Source organism: Pholcus phalangioides, unplaced genomic scaffold (assembly GCF_987345545.1).
Source record: "Pholcus phalangioides strain wild (caught in Gottingen) unplaced genomic scaffold, Ppha-v1.0 ptg000017l_1, whole genome shotgun sequence".
NCBI classification, from domain to species: domain Eukaryota; kingdom Metazoa; phylum Arthropoda; class Arachnida; order Araneae; family Pholcidae; genus Pholcus; species Pholcus phalangioides.
The window spans coordinates 47,948,532-47,968,790 of NW_028301610.1; the positions used below are offsets into that span (position 1 = coordinate 47,948,532).

Below are 20,259 nucleotides of genomic sequence, written 5' to 3' on the forward strand. Positions count from 1 at the left end.
AATTTGGGCTATTGAAGGTGAAGTATATGAGCACAAAAAGCGATGACAATGACGTGTGATAGATTTGGCGTTACCCAGGGTGCACCACGAGGAGGCCTATCACATTACACCCCACCAGTTCGGCAAGAGTGAGGGTGAACATAAGTATAGATCTATTGCAGTGAAACTATTGTTTGGGCATGGAAATGAGTGAAACTGCCATCATTCATGATGGTAAGGTCCATATTGTCTAACAGCCATTCAACCATTTCCCCACGAGGAGTGTTGCTGTTAGAACCCCATATCATGTTAGACCCCTTTCACACGGAGCGGATGCGGGTCCGCATACCCTTTCAAACGAGCGCTGAAGATGCGGACGAATCACCCGCATCTTTAGTTCGAAATTCGTGCATATAAACTGTTTTTTCGCAATTTTTGTAATTATTTTTCTCCTTCACCCCTGATTCAGTGGCCATAGGAAGCCTAGAGGCATTCTTTGGTGGTTTAATCTAGAGCCACATAGAATATGGGGAATAAAGATGTCTTCATTCCGATCCTCACAAGTAGTCGATGGGAGAAAATGTCTTCAAATATTTTCAAAATATTTTGAAAAAAAAAATCCGTCTTTTCGGAAAAATATGGAAGAAAAATTCCAAAAACATACAATGTTCGAAAAATCAAATCCAAAAACATCCAAAACTTTCGATGTTCCAAAAAAAAGAAAATTCAGGAGATATCAAAGAATTTGCAAGTAGTAAAAAAGGAAAGGGTAGAGACTTTCAAAATGCCTGTGCTTAGAAATATTCACATCACAATTCTGTCTTAGGCCGGGATTACACTATAAAAGTTCATTTATAAAACTTGAAAAATGCAACCAATAGGCGGATCAGTTCTCTCGAATGTAACAGATGTGTTTATTGGTTACATTTTTCAAGTTTCATAAAACAACTTTCATAAACCTTTTAGCGTGAAGTCCCATCCTTAGATTAGTCACATCTGAAATATAAAATTTCATTTTTTCAGTTTATAGACTGAATATCGAGTAAAATAAACTTGTAGGTATCGGGGGAACCACCAAAAATATTCAAGTGCTAGGGTCTTCAAACGTCTTAATCCGGCCCTGAACGAACACCGTACGTGAATAACATTGTTTAATAAAAGTATTTTTTTTAAAGTTTAAAAAAATTAACAGTTAAAAAATTTAAATAATAACAAATATTTAAAATAATATTTCAGATATTTATATTTTAAAATAATTTTAAAAACTTAAAAAGAAAAAAAATTAAAATTTTGAAATTAAATTTAAAAGTTATTAAAGTATGTAGTCAATTAAATATTCGTAATGAACAGAACGGCTTATAATTTTGGTCCCATCAGTGGCCGTTGTTGACAGGTTTTATTGTATAAAATTGTGAAATATGGACAAAACGCAGTTGAAGTTGCTATATCTCCATCTCAGAAGAAAACGGAGGGATAGACGTATGTAGGTACATTATATTAATGAGCAGGGACCATCATATGGTGTTTTTAAGGGTATTTATGGCAAATAATTAAAAAAATTCCGTGAAAAATCACCTTCAAAAAATAGCCAAAGATGCGGACGAATTCGCTCCGCATCGTGTGAATAGCTCCGAATAAACCTATTGTCAAAACTTTATGTGCGGATGCGGAGCCCGCACTTAGGTTTTGACACATGTGGACGACGTCCGGACCCGCATGAACATTTCCTAGGTGAGGAGATTTTTCGGCTCGTGTGAAAGGCGCAGTATATTCCAATTGTTAAAACTTCTTCCGGACCCGCGTCCGCTCCGTGTGAAAGGGCCCTTATGAGCATTGAAATCTCAGAGAAGAAAAAATGGTGGAGGTAATTGATCAATAAGATCTTCTAGATCTCTCTGTAAGATGGTGTCATTTGGTGGCACATGAATGGAACAGATGTTAACTCTTAGGCCTGTAGAGATTTCCACAGCGATGGCCTGCAGGTTCGTGCGCAACGTTAGAACACGCTACGACACGTGATGTGGAACCAGCAGAGCAACACCGCGGCTCACTCTACTCCTGTCATCGTAATCCATATGGAAAAGGGAGTGTCGCCTGATGTTCCATGTCTCCGAGGGCTTCGTGAAAGTTTCCTGGAGTGCCATGCAAACAGGATGATAGCGATTGATCAAATCCTTGAGATCTTCGTAATTGGATCTAAGACCACGAATGTTCTATTGAATAATGTTGGCCATAAATTTCAAATAGATGTAGACGGTTCAAGGTCTTTGAACTTATTTTGGTCTAATTTCCGGCGATTAGTACCAGATTCTGTAGGATTATCGAGATCCATGTCACCAATTGATGTGAACCCATGAACACCAAGTGACATGTTTTGTAATGTAGGCTTCTTCTTTGCTCGCTGAATGGCTTTTCTTGAATATCTGGTCTTGAATAGTTTTATTTTAGATTTATTTCCAGCATTGATTTTTGGCTTAGTAGCTGTAGTTACTTTGAATGTGTTCGCTGTTGCTTTTCCTGCTTCTTCGGAGGTGGTGGACTCCTTCCGTAATCCAGCAGAGCAACAGCAGCCACAACTATTACATGGTTGGTTAGATGATGTTTGAGTGGATGTATCAGCTATGGGTTCGGTCTGAGTTGTCACAGATGCTTTGGTGACATTGTTAGTCTTATTAGCTGTTGATGGATTTGTTAGCATATTAGAGTATGATCTACTAGCTATTGGAGTTTGGTTAGAGATTATACGACGGCGTGCTTCAATATATGAGATGTTATTGAGAACCTTGATCTTCTGGATCTCTTTTTCTTCATTCCATTTCGGACATTTCCTGTCAAATGCGGGGTGGTCGCCACCACAATTGATGCCCTTGAATGGTGAATTAGTGCAGCTGTCCGAAATGTGGTCCCTCTCGCCGCACTTTGCGCAGGTGGGTTGACTACGGCACACCATTCATGAGTGACCAAATTTTTGGCAGTTGAAACATCTTACAGGGTTAGGTATGTATGGCCGGATATGGAGGTTATAGTAACCGATTTTGACATCTTTCGGCAATGTTGGGGATGAAAATGTCAGGATTATATTACGTGATGGAGCTAGATTGCCATCTTTGCGGCTCATGATATGTTTGGCAGATGTTACGCCTTGAGACGCTAGCTCCTGGGTTAGTTCATCTTCATCCATGTTAATTAAGTTAGGGTCTGAGATGACGCCACGTGAATAATTCAGCGTGGGGTGGATTTTGACTGTTATTGGAATGTCCCCAAGAGATGTGAGCTTTTGAATGAGTTCCGCTTGTTTGGGAGTGTTAGTTTCGACGAGAAGGCCTCCTGAACGGAGAGCCTTCAATGATTTCAAAGTTCCGACTGCGCCATAGAGAGCTTTATCAATCAAGAATGGCGATACTTTTGACAGCTGTTTATTGGTATCAGAGCTATGCAAGAAGAAGAATGAGACAGATGACAGATTTGAAGAAGCGGTTTCTGTGACAATTGTTTCACTAAGAGCAGTTCTTTGACGTTTTGGTGCATTTGTTGTTTTTCCCATATTTAAAAATGAGTATTGTTCCACTCTCACCCACCATGGAGCCCTACGAGGGGACGCGCACATGTAAACAATGAAAGTTAGTAGCAACGCCAGGTTAGGTGAGAGCTATACACCACCGAAACAGGCAAGCAGACGCGTTCAAGATCCAAGATCGTTGTGAAGCAGCACCAACAAACCTCAACGACGTCCGGCAGACCCGGCCCGTCTACCTGCCCAGTAGTGTAACCCCTTCAGCCACCGAGGCGACCACAGCCGATTGACCTGGACGGGGCTAATCCAAGCCTCCCGTTTCGGCTGAATCCGAGGCCAAAGCTAGCTCATCAGGCTAACGAGGATCCACATCTCCAGCCTTACGGGTTTCCACGCACGGCAAACATGCAGGTAGACAGCGTGTCCCAGATAGAGCATACGCTAGAAGCAATGCCCAGTCTGGGAGGACCCCTCCCCGCCTGAGCGGGGCCCACAATGAGGGGTTGGACACAAAAGACAAAAACATGTACAGGACAAAACGAGACAAGACATGTACTGCAAGATGTGTAGAAATAAACATGTAATCTGGGCTATTGGAGGTGAAGTATATGAGGACAAATAAGCGATGACTATGACGTGTGATAGATTTGGCGTTACCCAGAGTGCACCACGAGGAGGCCTATCACATTACACCCCATGTGAACTGATTATTGCTTAATTGAGGTACATATAATTAATGCTTATTTCATCTCATTGGTTGTAAAATAAATAAGTTCTAAAAATAATATTTTTTAGCATTTATTTATAAATATCTCACCAGGATGTGCAATATATAATTTTCCAATGAAGCTCTCATATTAAAACAAATTATTTCAATTACAACACAAAATGTTAATTCTGTGTGTGAGAATATAAAAAATATTATACATCTTAAAGTGTAATTAATACATGTTTGTACAAAATAATTGTATTGCATAGTAATTTTATGGTGAAAATGTGTAACTTGAATAAAACTTGAAAAAGCTGATCATCAACTTTATATACACGATAATGTAATAAGACCAAAGTTGCTGGGAGACATAAGGTATAACAGCCAATTGAAATGCTTAGAAAATTTTTTTAATCGCAATGTTTTTTAATCATGGCGAGTGACTATCTATGTGAGGGTGGTTAGAAGCATACTTGACATAATTAGAAATTTTAAGATGCATGGAGAGCTCAAAGATTTAATGCAGCAACTATAACCCATTGCTAACCCACAACTATAACCCAATGTATCAGTGACAGCAGTGGCGTCGGAGCCGGGGGTGCTCGAGCACCCACACTCTTGTAGAACGGGGCAGAGCACCCACAGAATTGATTCAGGAATAAAAATCTCCTGTATAGATTTCTGATTTTTTTTTCCCGTAAATATCGAACACACAAAAAAAATTGAAGGAAAAACTGCCTGTTTTTCCTCTCTATGAGTCTTGAATCTTGCTGGATGCAGCAAACATTTTACTGTAGTGTTCCCACCCCCCGCTTTCTCACATTTCTGCTTGTGCCCCTTTTCCCTGTTTTGCCTAAGGGATGGAGGATATCCAGATGCATATGTTTTGGTGTGGCGTCAGAACCGGGGGCTGCTGCTGCTGCTTGAGCACCCAGTGTTTTGCAGTAAGCAAAAACCTAACAAAAAAGGAAAAAACATTTTTTTCTTCGTCCTATACATCTTGTTCTGTCGTGTTGCTCTACTTATGCAGTTGTTGATTGTGACACCTTTTTTCAGGCACCTACGATGGGTATTTTTGGAGCCCACACTGGCTTTTTTAACGATTCTGTCCACGCAGGCAGGGGTGCAACTAGGGGGGGAGCAGGCGGAACTGGTGCCCCAGGCACTGAACCAGGAGGGGCGCCGAATTAATTGTAGCATTTCGCTAAAGCTTTTTCCCCCATTTTCGCTTTTTTGCTAAAGGAATTTTTTATCTAGCGCAAACCCTGCTAAATATGCTATTGATAAAAGAGCGGGGCAGAGAAGCATCTGTATATGAGAAATTCTTCTATAGATTTCCGATAATAAAGAGGTAGAAATATGGTTGAGGGAAGACAGTCAAGCCTCACTATCCTGAGCAAATTTATGATGCTGTGTATGAAGCCTCCCATGATAAAAAAAATTCATGCTTTCAGCAAAAACACTGCTTTGGGAATTGCTTGAAAACTGCAGAGTTTCAAGATCCTTTGCTGTTTAGTCACCTGGCATGGTAAACTGTTTAAAATAAACATGGTTAGTAAAATGTTACAAAATGTCACAAGTAATCTACAAAGTTCAATGAATCTCATCAAAAGTGTCCAAGGGTTTCTTGAAAACACGAGGTCTGATGGAGTCAATGGTGTTATTACAGACATAATAGTGCTTACAAACAAAGAAGTGTGTCCAAGCATAGGCACCTAAGGGCTTAGGTAATTTGAATCCCCCACCCATTAATTTCTGGAAAAACAATGCAATGCACCCTCCTTCTCCTGTGTACGCACTTTAGTCCCGCATATACAAAACAACCAGAACTTTCAGCCCCCCTAATTATTTCTTCATGTTGGCACCTCTGTGAGCCCAAAAAAAAAAAAAAAAGAACAAAAACAATTCTCTTATAAAAGTGAGGATGAACCTATTTTGGGGCTGGGTGAAGATCTTTCAAAATAAACTTTTTTAATGTTGTGCTTGACAAAGCGAACACATCACTGGAAGAAAGGTTCCAACTTTTTTTTTAGGGAAACCTACAGCAAAAGCTTCGAATTTTTATATCAAATAGACAATTTGTGAACATGGGATAAAGAGGATTTGAAGAAAGCATGTGCGAATCTTGAAATTGTGTTGAGTGATGAAGAGGAACGTCACATTGATGGAAATGATTCTTTTCCACAAACTCCAAATATTTGCAACTACCTTGACCTCTGATACTTCTCCAGCCTCCCAAAGCCTTATCTTTCATCACAAAAAATGGCTATGTGGATTCATTTCCAAACGTTTTTGTAAGCTTTAGAATACTGTTCATTCTTCCAATATCAGTGGCCCGTGGTGAACGTAGTTTTTCAAAGTAAAAATTAATGAAGACTTATTTAAGATCAACTATAAGTCAAAAACGATTAATGGACTAGCCTTGATGTCCATTAAAAATGACATTTTCAACAAAATTGATACGGATGCAATAATAAGGGATATTGTGAAACTGAAGGCCATTTTATAAAGACTCTTTATAACATGAATGTTGGAGTAACAACAGAAACAAGGAGTTTTGACTAATGTTTCAGTTGTAATTATCAAAATAAAATTTGATATACCTTACTTTTTTCATATGCATTCACCTTATTAATTTCCATTAAATTCAGCGGATGACAGAAGACCTTCCTTGTTAGTGGTGTGTATTTAATAAAAATTTCTCACATAATTTCTAAAATTAGAACTTTGTTCTATATTCATCAACAGTTACAGTTTTACCATCTGCAGTTAATTTTCTTGGGGAACATAGATATTGAAAAAAATTGTAATTATTATGATTCTTTGCAGAATATTTGTCCATTAGCAATTTCCTACACATTTATTATCATTGAGGTGGAGGGGGATGTGCTAAAATATTATTTGCTTACACTTGAAAAATGTCTAGATCCAGCCCTGTTGGTGACAGTGATTAAAGATTTGAAATGGGCTGTCATCATCCATTTCCCATCCCAAGATAGGTAGTGGTAGCACAGGTTTTAGTATGCCAACTGCCTCCATACCATGTGTTGATAGTGGGCCTGTTGTACATGAAACCGTAGTGCATTGGTAGTGGGGGGCAGTGCATGTGGTGTTTTTCCTTTGATGAACAGCTTAACTATGGCTTCGTCACAGCTGCTTGCCTCCCAGTACACCATACAACTTGCTTATGAACTTCTCTATCTTGTGTGCTGTTTCTTGTTTAAATTTGTAAACACCTAGATTTAGTAGATCATTATTTTTAGTGTTAAATATTTTCCATGCTGTCTTACTGATCCCAGTAATGTAGGATACTGTGTCTCATCCTGTTACGGCGTGGAATGGGATGAAAGTTTTGAAGACTGTTCCATACATGAAAGTTGGATTGGATTGGATTTTCAATTTATTGGCGCAAGGACCAATTTGGTCAAACTGCGCCAAAGCAAGACATAAAAATGAGAAAAATGTCATTCTGTCATGTCAAAAAACTAAAACATATAAAACGGAACATGGAACGTAAAACAATGACATAAATTGTAAAAACTATAATTTGTCGTATAAACCAATGGCTTTGATGAATTTAAAAATGCGAGATGCATCGCTATTGTCATTTAAAATGTCATGAAGTGAAAGATGACTATGACCAAAAGCGGTCGTAAAATGATGACGATGATGTGAACAAGTAAAAGCATGAGCAATGGTCAATGGACTTTGACAATGAAGGCACTCTGGTTGACTCTCTCGTAATAATAAATATGATTGTGTGAGGCGACTGTGTCCTATGCGCAACCGGGCAAGCAGAACTTCCTCCTTTCGGTTAGTCCTGCAGCTCGAACGCCAGTGGCCAAGTGTGGGCTTGATGGCATGAAGTTTATTATTAACTTGATTGTTCCAATGATCCTGCCAGTGGCGATGCATCACTTCCCGGAGGATTGAGAAGTGGTCACTGGCAGGTACCAAAAGGCTATTGTCAATGTTAGTTGTTGTTCGAGCTGCGTTGTCTGCTTTTTCGTTGCCCGGTATTCCTACATGACCTGGTACCCAGTAAAATTTTACTGTGGTACCATGATGAATGAGGTGATGCAGTTCATGAAAAATGGCATGAATAAATGGATGAATGTGAAAAGTAAAAGAACACAATGCTTGCAATGCGCTGAGAGAGTCGCTATAAATGATGCATCGTCGGTGGCGTTTGCGTCGTATATGACGTAGAGCCTGAAGGATTGCGTACAGCTCTGCCGAGTAAATAGAAAATATGTCGGGAAGTTTGAAAGATGTCTCCTCACAGCAGATGTAGGCACAACCGACATGCCCAGGGCTCTTAGAGCCGTCGGTATATATGGGAAAGTACCTGTTGTACCCACCCCTGTGCCTAAAGAATATCTGTCGATATATGACATCTGCTGTGGTGGCTCTAGAGTATGATGATAATGAAAGAGAGACATCTGGCAGAGACTGCTCCCATGGTGCCAGTTGCCAAGCAACTGGGGCCACACGACTGATGTCTATTTGTAGTTCTTCCACAAGTGCCCTCATACGAAGACCGTAAGATGGAACACATGAAGGGCGAGCAGCAAATAGTCTATGAAATGAGGGATTAAAAATTACACGATGAAGTGGATGATCTGGTAAAGACTTCATTTTGAAATAATATTTCAAGGAAAGTTGCTGGCGTCTTGATGTCAGTGATGGCTCGTTGCATTCGACATAGAGGCTTTCCATGGGAGAAGTTCGGAAAGCTCCAGAGCAAATGCGGAGAGCGAGATGATGAATTGGGTCGAGCACACTCAGATAACTCCGAGGTGCTGACCCGTATACAATGGAGCCGTAGTCAAGCTTTGATCTTATTAGAGCTTTATACAAGTGAATGAGTGACTTACGGTCTGCTCCCCATGATGTAGACGAGATGACCTTCAAGAGGTTCATCGTCTTCATGCAACGAGCTCTTAATTGTGCAATATGAGGTTTGAAAGTAAGCTTTTTATCGAATGTGATGCCGAGGAATTTTGTATTTTCTACTATTGGTATTTGACTATTGTTTAGAAACAATTGTGGGTCATCATGTAGGTCTCGACGCCGACAAAAGTGCATAGCGACAGTTTTGTCAGCGGAGAATGAGAAGCCGTTATTATGTGCCCACTTGCTGATCTTGTTGAGTGCGGTTTGCAATTGTCTCTCGGCTGTCCTCATATTCACTGATTGATATGATATCAAGAGATCATCCACGTAAAGTGCGCCAGTGACAGACAACGGGAGTTGGTTCAACACCCCGTTGAGTCTTAAAATAAAAAGTGTAACACTTAAAATGCTACCTTGAGGTACACCTTGTTCTTGAATTTGGGGAGCTGATAATGTGCTTCCGATCCGTACCTGGAAGATGCGGCGAGCGAGAAAGTTCTTAATGAAAATGGGCAAGTTGCCCCGCAAGCCGCTATTATAGAGGTCGGAAAGAATTCCGTGCCTCCAAGTACGGTCGTAGGCCTTTTCTATGTCGAAAAATATGGCTAGCATATGCTCCCTCTTTACAAATGCTTGTCTTATTGATGTCTCAAGGCGTAACATATTGCATGTTGTGGACCTGAACCGTCTAAAGCCGCTTTGATGTTTCGATAAAATATTGTTAACCTCAAGGTAGTGCATAAGGCGATAGTTGACCATGCGTTCCATGAGCTTACATAGACAACTGGTCAAAGCAATAGGTCTGTAACTGTTAGGTTGCTGAGGATTTTTGCCAGGCTTCGGGAATGCAAGAACTATGGCTGCTCGCCAGGTGTCAGGAAATGAATGGCTGACCCAGATCCGATTGAATAATATGAGTAAATGTGACAGTGATTCTGGTGATAGATGCCGAATCATGGAATAATGAATAGCATCGGGCCCTACAGCTGAGTCAGGACTTCGCTGCAAGGCCGTCGTCAGTTCATGAAGGGTGAACAATGAATTGTACCCCTCCGGTGTAAAAGGCCGGAAGGTGTACGATGTACGTTCGGCTGATGATTTAATGGGATGAAACGATGGGGGATAATTCGCATCACTGGAAACAGCGGCGAAATGAGCGGCGATGGTATCCGCAATATCCCTCACATCGCTGATGATAGTGCCATTGGTGTTTAAAATGGTAAGTGGATGAGACTGATAATGACCATTGATTTTTCGGATCCGGTCCCAAATGATTTTGGATGAAGTTGATGAATTGATTCCCGTCGTAAACTTTTGCCAGGACTCGCGTTGAGCCTGGCGCCTGGTTCTTCTCGCCATCGCCTTTGCTTTTAAAAATGCCAACTTGTTGTCATGGGTAGGATACCGCCGGAACCTACTCCATGCTTTCTTTTGTGCTTTAATAGTCAGATTACATTCGTGGTTCCACCAAGGTTTAGGAAATTTAGGAAGTTTCGAGGAGACTTTGGGTATTGATTCATTTGCTGCAGAGATGACACAACTGGTGACAAGGTCGACACAGTGGTCGACGTCGGGTTGCGAAACCATATCCTCCGTGATTTCTGCCTTGACCGTGAAGTCTGCCCATCGGGCGGCCACAAGCTTCCACCGAGGAGGACCCTCAGGTATGCTATGGCTTCGATCAAGGCACTTAACCACTAGAGGAAAATGATTGCTCCCGTGGAGGTCCGGATCAACCGACCAGGACCAGTTGGGCAAGAGTGAAGGTGAGCATAACGATAAATCTATTGCAGTGAAACTATTGTTTGGGGCATGGAAATGAGTGAAACTGCCATCATTCATGATGGCAAGGTCCATGTCATCTAACAGTCGTTCAACCATTTCCCCACGTGGGGTGTTGCTGTTAGAACCCCATATCATGTTATGTGCATTGAAGTCTCCAAGAAGAAAAAATGGTGGAGGTAATTGATCAATCAGATCTTCTAGATCTCTCTGTAAGATGGTGTCATTTGGTGGCAAGTAAATGGAACAGATGGTAATTCTTAGGCCAGTAGAAATTTCCACCGCAATGGCTTGCAGGTTCGTGCGCAGCGTTAGAACGCGCGACGACACGTGATGTGGAACCAGCAGAGCAACACCGCGGCAAGCTCTACTCCCGTCATCGTAATTGATACGGAACAGGGAATGTCGCCTGATGTTCCATGTCTCCGAGGGCTTCGTGAAAGTTTCCTGGAGTGCCACGCAAACAGGATGATAGTGATTGATCAAATCCTTGAGATCTTCGTAATTGGATCTAAGACCACGAATGTTCCATTGAATTATGTTGGCCATAAATTAAGTAGAAGTAGACGGTTCAAGATCTTTAAATTTATTCCGGTCTAGTTTACGGCGAGTAGTACCGGAATCTGATCTATTGTCAAGGTCCATGTCACCAATTGATGTGTCATCAATTAATGACACATTCTTCATGGATGGACATTTGAGCGCTCTCTGTACAGCTTTTCGTGAATATCCGGTCTTGAATGGTTTCTTTTTTGATTTGTTTGCAGAGTTGATTTTTGGTTTAGTATCTGTAGTTATTTTGAATGTGTTAGCCGTTGCTTTTCCCACTTCTTCTTCGGAGGTAGTGGACTCCCTCCGGAAACCAGCGGAGCAACAGCAGCCACAACTATTACACGGTTGGTTAGATGATGATGTTTGAGTTGATGTATCAGCTATTGGTTCAGTCTGAGTTGTTACGGATGCTTTGGTGACATTGTTAGTCATATTAGCTGATGATGGATTTGTTACCATATTAGAATATGATCTATTACCTATTGGAGTTTGGTTAGAGGTTATACGACGGCGTGCTTCGATATATGAGATGTTATTGAGGACCTTGATCTTCTGGATCTCTTTTTCTTCATTCCATTTCGGACACTTTCTGTCAAATGCGGGGTGGTCGCCACCGCAATTGACGCACTTGAATGGTGAATTAGTGCAGTTGTCCGAAATGTGGTCCTTCTCACCGCATTTTGCGCAGGTGGGTTGGCTGCGGCACGCCGTTCGTGAGTGGCCGTATTTTTGGCAGTTAAAGCATCGAACAGGGTTAGGAATGTATGGCCGGATTTTGAGGTTATAATAACCTATTTTGATATCTTTCGGCAATGTTGGTGATGAGAATGTGAGAATTATGTTTCGTGTGGGAGCTGGATTGCCATCTTTGCGGCTCATAATATGTTTGGCAGATGTTACGCCTTGAGACGCCAGCTCTTGTGTTAGTTCTTCTTCATCCATGTTAATTAAGTTATTATCTGAAATGACACCACGTGAATAATTCAACGTGGGATGGATTTTGACTGTTATTGGAATGTCTCCGAGAGATGTGAGCTTTTGAACAAGTTCGGATTGTTTAGGTGTGTTAGTTTCGATGAGAAGGTCTCCTGAACGAAGGGCCTTCACCGATTTTAAGGTACCAACTGTGCCATAGAGAGCTTTATCTATTACAAATGGTGATACTTTGGCCAGCGGTTTTTCGTTATCTGAAGAGTGCAGAAAGAAAAATGAGACAGTTGATGAAATTGAAGCAGTTACAGTGACATGTGTTTGGTTTGAAGCAGTTCTTTGACGTTTTGGTGCATTTTGATTTTTTCCCATATTTGAATGGGTATTGTTCCACTCCCACCCACCATGCCCACCATGGAGCCCTACGAGGGGACGCGCACACGTAACCGGTGAAAGTTAGTAGCAACGTCAGGTTAGGTGGGAGCTATACACCACCAAAGCAGGCGAGCAGACGCGTTCAAGATCCAAGATCGTCGTGAAGCAGCACCAACAAACCTCAACGACGTCCGGCAGGCCCGGCCCCTCTACCTGCCCAGTAGTGTAACCCCTTCAGCCACCGAGGCGACCACAGCCGATTGACCTGGACGGGGCTAATCCAAGCCTCCCGTTTCGGCTGAATCCGAGGCCAAAGCTAGCGCATCAGGCTAACCAGGATCCCCATCTCCAGCCTTACGGGTCTCCACGCACGGCAAACACGCAGGTAGACAGCGTCCCAGACAGAGCATACGCTAGAAGCAACGCCCCGTCTGGGAGGACCCCTCCCCGCCTAAGCGGGGTCCACAATGAGGGGTTGGACACAAGACATAAACATATACAGGACAAAACAAGACGCAAGACAAGTACTGTAAGTTGTGTAGAAAAAACATGTAATCTTAGCTATTGAAAGTGAAGGATATGAGCACAAATAAGCGATGACAATGACGTGTGATAGATTTAGCATTACCCAGGGTGCACCACGAGGAGGCCTATCACATTACACCCCATACATGAAAGTATTGTTGATCGAATGATTAGAGATAAAACAGGCCAAATATTTTTTATTCTCTGACGTACCAAGAAAGTCACAGAATTTGTTGGGGATTAGCACGGATCCATTTTCTCTATATAAGTCATCACTAAATGAGCATGTTTCAAGCGTCTATCCAATTAAAATTTCTAGCCTTTATTGAAGTTTCATTACACCAATCAAAGATATGACATCAATCCTCTTAAAGCTTCTTCCCATAGAAACAACTAGGTTAAGAAATGCATCTGCCAGTTTACCAAAGTTCAAAATTCCTGCAGGCTTTCCAAGTGCCATAACTAATGCTTCACAATCTATTATAAGGCATGGCGCAGACGGAATTGGCGCACCAGGTAGATAAATTACATCCTTGGTCATCACATCAGTTAGAGTTAGAATCAGGGTTGTAAAAAACCTAACCCGGACGGGTTTTTTGGGCAAAATGGAGAAAATTGAATTTCTTATTTCCACAACCTCAAAATATCTAATTTAAACATGTATGTACAACCTTTATGTGTACATCTTACATTATGTCTAAATGTACATTTTTGGTGAACGTTAAGCTATGTATTTGATTAATAAAATTTACCATACAAAAAGGGAATAATTCTGTGGCGTTTGGTCAGAACATGATATCTCCAAAAAAATGGGTTTTTGATCTAAAAGTAAGTCTTGCTAATTATGACTAATTATAAGTGAGATAAATGCACAAATACATAAGTATGGGTAAACGACATACTGATGTATAATATTTTCATTTGTATTTATGTGTATGTGATTTAAAATCAAAAATAAAGCAACGAAAATGCTTCTATCTCAAAAATGTGATTTTGGAGATACGGTCTGACCAAACACCACAGAATTGTTCACACACAAACAAACCCACTTCTGCATAATTGTATCTGAACCCTGAGTTGTAAGCAGAATTACAGAAAGAAGATTGTGATGAAATAAATGAATTTGGATAATGGAAATTCTGAGAAATCAGGATGGTGCCTGAATTTTTTTTCAGGCATATATTAATAACACTTTATATTACACAACCTGTCATGTATAGCAACAGACCTACAGAATGCCTTCATCTGGCTGATGATTTTAACAGGACAATTTGAGGTCAGGCTTATATTATGAGCATCTTGAAAAATCAAGCTAAGGCTTTTCTGGTTAGATCTTATTTTCGGAGAAAAACTATTTGTTCTGTTTCACTTGAAGGTGTTTGTTAACAATGTTCAATTCAAGAATCCCACAAAGTTATTTTCTTTTCTTTATGAGCTAATGCTATTTTTGTCTCTTGATATTTCAGTTATGAAAGTCTGATGTGCCCATATAAAAAAGTAATGCAAACATGTATTTTTTGAATAAAAAGTCAGTTTGCATACATTGGTTTACTTCTTCACAGAGGCCTCAATTTATTTATACAAGGATTTGTGTATGTGCAAGATGGGCTGAGATACAGGGGGGGGGAGGGGCAGCTAAAGATAAAGGTAGAGTCGGCTGATCTAATGTATATATGAATTGACATCATGCCCCCCCCCCCCAGCATTTATGAATGTGGCCCCCCAGACTTCCAAGCCGCCTATGATGTGTAAAAAATTATTCTGTATTATAAATAAGCAATAATTTCTTTGGATATGTTTATCACATATTACATCAGGTATAATACATATCTAAGTTCATAATTATATTTTCTGTTTGCGGTTTCTTGTAACATTTTAATATGCGAATCTTGTACCTAAATGCTTACATAAAAAAGGTAGAAGAATTACATATAAAAAGTGTGCGATTCCCAGAAATGATCACATTTTTGTTCCCAAAAAAAAAATCTTTTAAAAATACTTTAAAATATACATATTCTAAACACTGCACTATGCAACAATTTTTGGAATACATAAACTAAACTTAAAATAAAATTTTACCCTGAAAGCAACACATTTTCTTCTCGAAAACAATTCCCCCCAAAAAACCCATTTTTCCCAAAAAATCCAGGTTTTTAGGCTAAAAAACCCAGCCCGGTGGGGGAAGGGGGGTGAAAAGGGTATCTACCCGGGGAGCAAATTTGACAACCCTGGTTAGAATGGCTTTGTTTCCTGTTCTCACATTTTTGTTTGTGTTGGCAAGAGAGATTGGAACTGGCATTAGTTCATGACAAAATGTGATTTAGATCCATCCACATTACGACCTGCTGCATAGGCAATTAATTACAAGGTGCTAGAGAATATTCCTGTCAGTTTCTAAAATAGTGTCCTTGCCACTTACTACCAATTTAACTTCATGGAGGAACTTAAAGGTCTTTGCATTTGATTTATGTACAGGATCTCTGAACTTGACTTGTGTGTGACTTTTATCGAGAGCCATCATCCTTTCCTTCACGAAGGTGTCTAGCTTTGACTGGCCCAGTGTTTCAGATTTGAAGAGAATATCTTGAATATCTGAAATGACTAAATCCTTTGTGGTAATGTTCTGGAGGAACCGATAGGAAACATCTTCTGCAAGTACCTTGAATCTCCGTAAGACATGTACAATGCTGTTTTTTTAATCAATATTGTCTCTTACAATTCAGGAAGGAGTAGACTCATTGTGAATCATTATCTTCATGGTCAACCATGAATAATGTCCTTGTTTTGCATGCTATGCTGGCCCTTAGATTTTATGACATCCCACCTTACCAATGCAGAATTTGTTTTTCCAATGATTCCACCACCTTTCTTTTCAATTGCATTCAACCACTCCAGACTGATCAGGATCTACTAGTCTGATTCTTTGACAACAAAGCTCCTATCTCGAAATTCATCTTTTACATCTTCAGGTAGCTGGTTCATTGCTGCAATACACACAAATCCCCATCTTGCATAATTGGTGTGATCGTAGTGGTGAAAGCATTTCTCTGAATGCAAAAGAATGAAGATGTCAGACCATCACGCTGAGCTCTAATAAATAATAATAGTATATTGACTATTTTCATAACATTTGGATTCAGCATACCCTAAAACATGATGTTTGACACCAAGATCATTGTCTTCTTTGTGCTCCTTCAAAAGTTATTAGGACCTCATTTCAAATGGCCGCCATTTTGTTTTTAGCGATTTGAAGCATATAATATCAAACTCAAGAGTGGCAAACAAAATATTCAGAAAATCAGCACATCAAACACATTCAGAAAAAGTTGTCTGCTTGCTTTTCCCCAAAAATACTTCCTACACTTTTTACAGCACATTTTTGAGAATTTGCACTAGTCAAGTGTTTGTTTTTCATCATTGCGCTCCCCCAGTCTGTCTCCGCCTATGTTAATATGGATAAAAAAAATTTTAATGCCAATTAATGACCATTGGTCCTGATGTTAAAGTTGTTACAAGTTTGACCTATGGGGTCATGCCATGCCAAATCACCCAGCCATGACACCCAGGGTCAGATTTTGATAATTTTTGTTTTATTTGTTGCTTTTACCATCCTTACTCATGTGAAATATTATTTACATATGTCTAAAAGTTTGAGAAAAAAAATGTTGAAAATTATCAAAAAATGACGAAGATGACTTTTCTAAGGCTTGATTTTCAAGAGGCATTGTTTGGGAAAATAAATCCTAATCTTTTCAATATATTCAAGTGAAATTTTCACTAAAATGTTCACAAAAACATACAAAATATGAATAAAAATAATTCATACTTACATTTGATATTTATATGAAAAAAAAAATTGTTAACTTTGTTTTTATGGAATTTTTTGTGAGAAAACTAAATTTTTCTAACATATTTTTGGACGGACCAGACGCAAAGCAATTACCAAAACAACTTTTACTTTAAATTTCTCCTAAATATATGAAGTAAAAGACTGCGCAAAAAAAAAATGGTTTTGTGATTGTTAATATATTTATTCTGGCTCGCAACACAAAATTCATCGAAATAAGGACGGGTCGCTCCTATTTCAAATCATTCAACCAAATACTGAAATGAAAACCATCATCCCCAGATTTCAATTATTTTTTGTTTATTGCTTCTACTATCTTTGTTGACTATGAAAAATTTCATGTACACGTCAAAAAAAATTTTCAGAGAAAAAATGTTTTCTAACGTACACACATATATACATACATATATATATGAAAATATATCATAACTTTACAAATTTTCAATGCATTCAAATGATATTTACACTGACTACTCACAAAAAAATGCAGATTACAACTAGAAAAAATTTTAAACCATTGCATTAAAAAATCTGATCAAAAAAAAATTATTAAAATGTCATTTTTGATTTTTTTTATAATAAAAAACACAATGGCTCACCTTTGCTTTTTCATTTACAATGATGAAAGTTTCTTTTTTTCAACAGCACTGTACATTGATGATTAATAGAATTCATGTCCTTCTCGGGGAAATAGTATACCTTTCCATATCCTTTTGTCACTAGAGAATTGACGGAAACAATTATGTTAGACAATGGAATAAAACATATCTTCTTTAAAGGGCCAGTGAAAAGATCTTGAAGAGCCATTGGGATGCAAGAATTTAACTTTAACATCTCCATATCTTCATGTTTAGATAAAATTATACCGAAAAACCAATGATCATCATAAGTACATGCAATGTAGTTATGCACACTGATATGTGACATCCTCACTGATGAATGTTTGTCTGAGAAATTAAAGATGGTACAAAAGTTTTCAACGAAACTAATTTTTGTTCCAATGGCATCTTCGGATAGTGGTGTAAAGCGGTGAAAACTATGCGTGCCAGGGATTGTTATTGCTTTTGCGAAATGAATCTACAACTGCTTCCGCTAGCATTTCTTTTGTAATCATCTGAAATTTAATGTTTTCAATTTTTGTTCTGCAAAAAGAAATACATTTCTCAGCTGAATCAATGGCATTTCCAGGACACATCATGACCATTTGGCTGTTAACAAGAATTCAGTTTTGTGATTACAGAGGTCGATATAAAATATTTACAATTTCACAATTATTTTTTGCATTTCATGGACAAAAGCAACATCATGCTGTAAATCATCTGATATTATGCAAAACTTTAAATGACTAGATCTTCACCATTTGCTGTGCGATTATAAAGTACAGCTGGATGAAGAGAACCAACTGTTGTATGTCCAATGGTAACCTTGTGCTTCATCCTGAATAATAAATGGGTAATTTTCACTAAAGTCAAGTAAGACAATAGCCTTCAGTTTTCAGATTAAGCTTTTCCTTCAAATATTTGGTTATGAATGAGTGTGGTACAAGTACTTCAACAATTTTCATCAACTTTTCCAAGCACTCTTCTAAAGTCACAGTGACCTGAACTTGTTCAGTCCTATCAGTGGATATCCAAGAGTTATATGTGACTTGATCATCAGGATCCCATTCTTTAAATTTTTTCTTTTATGAAGCATTTCAAACTTTTGTTTGATGAATACTTGGAGCAATGGCGAAGCATACAATCTCATTTATTCATAGGGCACACTAATTGAACAATCCAGGTCATGATAAGTCTGTTCTATGGAGAAAGCATGGAGCAACAGTATTACATTCTGGTGAACAGTGCATACACAAACAGAATGTGTACCAGAAGAACCTGCCAGCACACACCATTTGGGTCGCAGCATGCAGAACTTTGACAGACCTATTCTTAGATCTGGATGTTCCAACTTAAAAGCTGAATAAAGGTCTGGACACACATATCCCCACTGTGCCCGACACGTGTGTCGGCTGAGTGTAGGTCATCACTCGGTCAAAGAATTGCACAATGCTAAGCAATGCAGCCATTCGCATATCTCCGCACCATAGCCGAGCATCATCACCGCATCATCAGCGAGTAGTTTTTTATATTTTGAAGGTTACAGTGCAGTCTCGGGAGAGAGATTTGTTTAAAAAAAAAAGGAGCGTGCTCATTTATTTTATGTCGCTTCTCAATTTTCATCAACTGCTGAATTATTAATTCTATTTCTTGATTTTAATCAATTTTGGCATTATTACTTTTGTTAATTCTGAATTTTCAATAGTTCTGGAATATTATTTCTTCCATTAATTCTAAATTTTAATCTATTCTGAAATTATTTCTTTTATTAATTCTGAATTTTCATTGGTACTGAAATTATTTCTCCCAATTATTTTTAATCCATCGATTTTAAATTTTTCATTAGTTTTGGAAAACGTTTCTCACATTAGTTTAAAATTACCTCCACTTTTTGTGTTAAGTAACATTTAATTGTGTGTTTAATTATTTTTCTTTTGTATGGATATTTCTCAGTGCTGACTGTGACATTGAGAATGAGTGATAATTTTAAATCACTCAATCAAATACTGGCGAAGTTTCGACATTTAGTACAAGCTGCATGGCTTTCACATGAGCTTAAAAATATGCCCTTTCAGACTAAACACCCCCCTCCTATGTTTATTGATTTTGTCTCCATTTGCCATCTGCAGAGGGACCAGTTTTGGGTTTAGAAGACTCCATGTACACACACAGAGTGAATGATGCATGATGCTTCGTACAATAGTACAATATACTCTCTCGGAATTTGACACCATCTGCCCAGACAGATGATATTTATGATGGCCGTGGATTATGAATAAAAAAGAGAAAAATGAATTAGTTTGTAGGTGAAGAAGAGTAATTATTTTCGACTCTTTCATTTCATACCCTTATAGTTCAAGATGGATGTAGAAAAACCAATAGAAGAGGTCAGGAAGTTTCCTGTACTTTATGATCAATCACATGTAAAATATTGGAATGCAGAACAAAAATAAAACATAGAAAAACATTTCTACAACTTTGAAGACAAAAGGTAAGTTTAAAATTATGTTTCATAGCATGTAACGAAATTGCGCCGAGGAAATTTTTATTA

The 20,259-nt window shown here is 38.9% G+C and overlaps 1 long non-coding RNA gene across 1 annotated transcript in view; it reads right to left on the reverse strand.

Annotated features, from left to right (window-relative positions):
• The window catches only part of LOC149074030 (uncharacterized), an 89,606-nt gene that overhangs the window by 17,339 nt on the left and 52,008 nt on the right, over nt 1-20,259 (reverse strand). Inside the window, exon 3 of the long non-coding RNA XR_016194460.1 lies at nt 17,709-17,828. This is a non-coding gene — a long non-coding RNA (uncharacterized LOC149074030). The remainder of the gene's footprint in view (nt 1-17,708; nt 17,829-20,259) is intronic.